This window comes from Chinchilla lanigera, unplaced genomic scaffold, assembly GCF_000276665.1.
Source record: "Chinchilla lanigera isolate Chin_1 unplaced genomic scaffold, ChiLan1.0 scaffold00032, whole genome shotgun sequence".
Classification (NCBI taxonomy): domain Eukaryota; kingdom Metazoa; phylum Chordata; class Mammalia; order Rodentia; family Chinchillidae; genus Chinchilla; species Chinchilla lanigera.
The window spans coordinates 16,158,310-16,164,837 of NW_004955433.1; the positions used below are offsets into that span (position 1 = coordinate 16,158,310).

The window sequence follows — 6,528 nt, forward strand, 5'->3', positions numbered from 1 at the left end:
GTAGCTGTATGGCAAGGGGGAAGCGAGGAAACCTCACTGAAAGCAGTTCCTGTGGTGAGAAGGGCTAAGGTCATGTGGCCGCGCCTGGCCAGAGAGGGGCTCTGTGGCTCCAGCTCTGCTGCCGTGACCTGCAGGTCCTGGGTGTACTCGGTGTGAGCTGCCCAAGGCAGGCACTGTGGATCCTGACCCTGGAACTGCTCTTTAATAATAGGACAGCCCCAGTGACTTCTATGTTTAAAATAGGGAGTAAGGGACATAGGCGAGGTTCCTCTGAGTCCTGAGATTGTGCAGAGCCCTTTTCTCAGAGTGGAATCCTGTGTAGGGTGTGCGTGTGCATGTGCCTGTGTGTGAAACAGTCCATGGCTGGGACTGGGGGTACAGCTCAGGGGTAGAGCGCTTGCCTAGCATGCATGGGGGCCCTAGGCTCCATCCCTAGCACGTCAAGGGGAGAAAAGCCATACCTATACAGGTTAGGTGAATGAGGTGCAGGCGACAAGGGCGGAAGTGTGTGTACCAGCGGTGCTGGAGAGGTCTGGCTCCTGCCAAACACCCAGCTCTCCCGAGGCGGGTAATCCTCAGGGCCCTCTAGTGTTCCTAAACCTGCTCGGGTCCCCTTGCGAGCCGTCATAGCATCTGCGGGCGGACGCTGCCATCTTGCGGTGAAGGCTCAGAATTCGCCCTCTGAGGTGCTCTCGGCAAGGGGCTGAGCCCCTTGGATTTTCAGCGGACCAGATTCCCTGCTTTTGGAAGAGGACTGAGCTTTTCTTTGAGAAAGCAGTTGAAAAAAATGTATAAATTGGGACAAAGATGGATGTATTCTGGGGTAAAATGTATATTTATTTAGCTGTACTGGAGATGGAGCCCAGGGCCTTGTGCATAATAGGCAAGTGCTCTTTCACAGAGCTAGGTCCCCAGCCCCGCTGTATTTATTTTTACATTTATAGAAACCTTACGAAGTGCCAAGTCACTTAAGGCCATTGACCTAAAGCTCTGATAAATGCAATAAGTCTGCCTTTCATTGTGCTTATTTAAGAAAAAAGAAAAAACCTCAGATTTTTCTAATAAAGACTTGTACACATACTAAACCAAAAAAGCTCTCAGATCAACTTTTCTATTTGCATTTTTATTTGAAAGTCCTAACACAGCCCTACGTTAATTGTAAAGAAGGGAAGAGAAAATGAAAAGTGGTAAAATTTCCTGCTTTACATCTGCCTCTGTCTCTCAGGGAAACCGATATGAATTGTTCCTTCTAGATTACAAGTTGATACAAATCTCATATTTATGCAGCAAGTATGAATCTCAGTTCACAAAGCTGTGAAACAGGTATATTTTATTTTTAAAGCAAAGTTATTTTGTATTTTGAGCCCACATCTCTAAAGCTGGTGGTAGTTGTAACTCCACTCCAGTCATTTAAAAATTTTATTTTATTTTTTGTCTTTTGGAGACCAGGTTTCACTGCGCAGTTCAGGCTGGTCTTGAACTCATTGTGTTGCCCAGGCTGGCCTCAAACTCACAGCGATCCTCCTGCCTCAGCCCCCCAAGTGCTGGCATTGCAGGTGAGCGCCTCCACACCCAGCCTATCTCCAGCCATTCTATAGGTTATAATTTTGGGATTTGATGAGGGATGTTTGGCTCTTCCTCACCTACTCTCCAGGGAATCTGTGAGATATCCACATTGTCTGACTTTCTAGGTGGTCGTCTGTCACCTGCACGGCATGCTTGGGGCGTGGGACCCCGCCAACTCTCTCACGGATCCTTTTGCGAAGATGTGCTGCTGGGCTTTGCTGCTCTTAGGTCCTGGAGCCTCTTGGGCACTGCTGCTGGAGGACAGGGTCCTTCCTCTCCTCCTGCTCCTCCTTCAGCCCTACCCCCCCATCCCCCGCAGGCTGCCTCCTTTTTCCTCTGCCTTCACCCCAGAAGGACAAATTCAGAGGAATTTCCTTTCTCTTCTCTCTTGCTTCTTGCCAGGTATCCCTGAGGGGTCTGTACCTCTGGATCCTCTTCTTTCCGTGGTGTACAGTTCAGATAAAACCGTCAGGAGGATGTGCAGCAGTTCTGGCTTCCGCTCTGCATTGTCTTCTCTTGAGGCTGTGGTGACCTGACTGATGACTTCCACGTCCCTACAGCGCTGAAGCGGGAGGGCAAGCCTCAGTGATTCCGCGCAGTGGCTCCAAGTGTTGCTCTGCGACACTTCTCCTTTTGGAAAGTCTTTGCAGCAGTGACAATGGCCGGAAGGGAAGATGACATCGACATCGGATGCAGATTCCAGGAAGACACCATTGCTTACCCAAAGTGAAGCAGCTCTTGAGTCAGACAAGCTGGTGAGCCCTGGAAGCTGTGTGGTCCTGTGTGCACATCCCTGCCTGCCCTCCCACCCCCGGGGGAGGCAGCTGGGCTCTGCACTATTAGATGGGACATGCACGTTGGCTCCTGTCTGATCTATTCTAATAATCTGTTGTGATCTCTTATAATATTTAAATGAGGATAAATATATCTAGGCCCGCAAACATTTACCATTTCTTTATGGAGAAAATATTAAAAATCCTTTCTTCTAGATTTTTTGAGATCCCACAGTACTGTCCTCTGTAGTTGGCCTTCTGGACGTTAGAGCACCAGAACTTTGTGCTCCTGCGCAGCTGTGACTTAGTGCCCATAAATCAACCTGTCCTTTTCTTCCACTTGCTTTCCCTAGTCTCTGGTAATGGCCACCGTACTCTCAGTTTCTCTAACATCTGCTCCTTTTGTATTCCACATATGAGTGAGATCATGTTTTTTGTGAGCCTAACTTATCTAATTTAACATAATTATCTCCAGTTTCATCAATGTTACAAAGGATAAGGCTTCATCTTTTTAATGGCTGAGTAGTACTCCACTGTGTATAGATACCACAGTTTCTTCATCCATTAGTGAGTAGTTTCCATTTCTTAGCTCTGGCAGATAGTGGTATAATGAGCACAGGAGTGCAGAAGTCTCTTTGATGTATGGATTTCATTTCCTTTGGCAATACACGTGGTATATTGCCAAATGGGATGGCTGGGTCATACGGTAGTTTTAGTTAAAAAATTTTTTTAGTGGTACTGGAGATCAGACCAAAGGTTTTCGCACAGAGCTATATCCCCAGCCTTTTTAAATTTGAGACAGGTTCTTGCTAAATTGCCCAGGCTGGGCTTGAACTTGCAATCCTCTTGCCATAGCCTCCTGGAGTTCTGGGATTGCAGGTGTGTACGACCATGCCTGGCTCTACTGTAATTCTCTGAGGAATTCCTGTACTTCTTTCCATAATGGCTGTAGTGATTCCTGTTTGGTGTGCAAGGGTTCCCTTTTCTCTGCAGCTGCATTAGAATTTGTTATTTTTTGTCTTTTTGATCACAGTCATTTTTACTGGAGAGAGGTGACATCTCATTGGCTTTTTTTTGGTCTTTTTGGGACCTGGTCTCGCTATGTAGTTCAGGCTGGCCTCAAGCTCACTTTGTGGCCCACGCTGGTCTCGAACTTGTGACAATCCTCCTGCCTCAGCTTCCCAGAGAACTGGGGTTACAGGCATGCGTCACCATGCTGGGCCTCATTATGGTTTTGCTTTGCATTTCTCTCATGATTATTGATATTGAGCATTTTTTCATGTACCTTGTGGAGAAGTTTATATTTAGGTCCATTGCCCAGTTTTGATTTTTTCTATTGAGTTGTTTGATTCCTTATATATTCTAGATATTAACTCCTCAACAGATGTATAGCTTGCAAGCATTTTATCCCATTCTGTGCATCATCCCTGTCCTCTGTTGATTATTTCCTTGAGTGTGCAGAAGCCTCTTAGTTTGATGTAATCTCATTTGTCTATTTTTGCTTTTGTTGTCTATACTTTGGGGGTTTTGTCCAAAAAATTCTTGCCCATTCCAGTGTCCTAAAATATTTCCTCTATGTTTTTACTCTAATATTTCATGTTTCGCATTTTGAGTTGATTTTTGTGATTGGCGAGAGATCTAGTTTCATTCTTCTGCACATGGCTGTGCAGCTTCCCCAGCATCACTTGTGGAGAAGACTGTCCTTTCTCCAGCGCTAGTTCTTTGCACCTGTGGGGGGTTTTAATTGTGACTTCGTTTTCTTTCATACATAGGGGTTTTCAGGCTATGTATTTCTTAAATGAGCTCTGGTAATTTATCTGATGAGGATTTTTTCTCATTTCAGCTAAGGTTTTGAATTCATTAGCATAAAGTTGTTATATTTGCGTTTCATCCTTAATATCTGTAGAAATTTAGGTGACTTAACAGTCTTATTTCTGATGTTAGTAATTTGTGTCTTTTAATCATCCTGGCCAGACTTTTATTAATTTTATTGATTTTCTCAAAGAACTATTTCCTGCTGTTTTTCACTATTGCCTTGGTTTTCTGTTTCATTGATTTTCACTTTGATCTTTATTATTTCTTTTCTTCTGCTTAATTTGGATTTCATTTTCTCCTTTTATTTTTAGCTTCTAAAGTGGAAACAGCATTTATTGATCTGAGAACTTTCTTCTTTGGTATTATAGGAGCTTATATACTTTTCTGTTAGTATTCCTTTACTTTGCAATTTCAGGTATGTTGTGTTTTCATTTTTATCTTGCTTTGCTTTCAATTTTGTTTTTTGACCCATGGGTTATTTAGATGTATATTATTTAATTTCCAAATATTTGGGGATTTTCTAGAGCTCTTTCTATTCATTTCTAATTTAATTTCTTTTTTATATCTAATTTAATTTCTTTATGGTTAAAGAGTTATATGAATTGCATCCTTTTGAAATAATTGAGTCTTTTGGCCCAGAGTAGAATTTTTTTGGTAACTATTTTGTTTTTGAGAAGAATATTTTTCTCTCTCTCTTTCTTTATCTTTGTTATCGGGAGTTGAACTCAGGACCTTGCACTTGCCAGGCAGGTGCTGTGCCACTGAGCTATCTCCCTGGCCCCAAGAGGAATATTTTTCTTGTTGTTGATGGGTTTAGTGTTTTATGAATGTGGGTTCTTCACTCTAACATCTTTGCTGATCTCCTATGTGTTCTATTAATTATTGAGAGGTACTGAAATTTCCAACAATAATTGTGAATTTTTCTACTTTCATGAACGAATTTTGAATAGCATGTATAGAGGGAGGGCTCCTTGTTTCCCTAGGAAGCTGGGTAGGAGATATCTCCAGATAACATTCTGCTTTTCCTGTGGTACTGCTTAGTGCAGTGTTTAATTGCCAGTTAATTTTTCTGTCTTCTCACAGATCATTGTTTCGTAGATAACAATGACTGGGTTTTGTTATATTCACATAGGAAACACTCAAGAAATTTTTTTTGATGATGTAAGAAAGATATTTAAGGGTCAGTCAATGAACAAGTAACAGAATTAAGATCAGGAACAAGAATTCAGTGGAATCAGAATTGCAGCAAGGGTTGGTAGTAAGAATATAAGGAGTCTGGAAATAAGCAAAAATATCTGGGTCAGGGCCAGGGATATAGCTCAGCAGCATAAGCACTTGTCTGGCAAGCCTGACATCATGAGTTCGATTCTTGGTACCAAAAAAAAAAAAAAAAAAAATAGCTGGGGCAGAAATGACTCTTTACACGGTGAAAAATGCAAAGTGAAGGCTGATGAACACATTTGACTTTGGGTTTCATTTGCATCGAATCACAGGAGGGTCGTATTCCTGACCCTCTTTGTTCCCCTCCCTACCCCATTTCCAAAGGCTCCTATGAAATGTTGCTCCGAACTAGGATGTGGGCCTCATTTGAGAGCTTTTATGTAAACTCAGATAACAAAGGTCTATTGCTTGCTATTGTGGTTGAGCAATGGGAGAAGGAGGCATTGCGCTTGGGGAAGAGAGCTTATGGACAGAGCCAAAGGTATACAGCAAGAATGTGAGGACACATGGCAAGATTTAAACAGAAAGCGGTGCAAAAAGAAAGCAAGAGGGAGATGGTCCAGGACGAAGCTTGTGGATGAGAAAAGGCTGCCAGGGAATCTTTATTTTTATTATTGATTTTTGTTTTTATTTTTTATTAGCATATGTTTGTAGTATGTCATTATTACATTGTTTGTGGGGAGTTGGTACATATTCATAACAGATCTCAATGCTTTTTTCATCCTCTTTCCCTCCGCTGCCTCCTCCTGCTTTTTATGGGGGCCCAATAGGCTTAAATGGACAGAGAGTGGCTCTGGTAGACAAGGTTTAATCTTTAGAGGTGTCATTCTGTGGTGGTGACATAAGGAGGTTCAATCAATGCTTAAAGACCCAACTTTACAAAACCAAGACAGATGGTGAGCAGCTGTCACTGAATGAATGGAGAGGAAAATGTAAACTTGATGAAGCATTTTATCTCCCATCTGTTTCCCTCTGCAGTTTCAACTTGGTGCCATAAATCCAAGTTCTCCGCTTTCCCTCTTCAGACTGCCCAGGTTACCTCTGTCTCAGAAGTTGATAGGCAGCCAGACTACTTTGTTTTTTTTTATTTATTTATTTATTTATTTATTTTTTATTTTAAGGATAAAAGGAGGGAAACATTAACAGACATACA

The 6,528-nt window shown here is 42.4% G+C and overlaps 1 long non-coding RNA gene across 1 annotated transcript in view; it reads left to right on the forward strand.

Annotated features, from left to right (window-relative positions):
* The first annotated feature begins 1,511 nt into the window (after positions 1-1,511).
* Positions 1,512-6,528, forward strand: part of LOC106148946 — a 13,545-nt gene continuing 8,528 nt past the window's right edge. The window contains exons 1-2 of the long non-coding RNA XR_001234745.1: positions 1,512-1,556; positions 1,969-2,321. This is a non-coding gene — a long non-coding RNA (uncharacterized LOC106148946). The remainder of the gene's footprint in view (positions 1,557-1,968; positions 2,322-6,528) is intronic.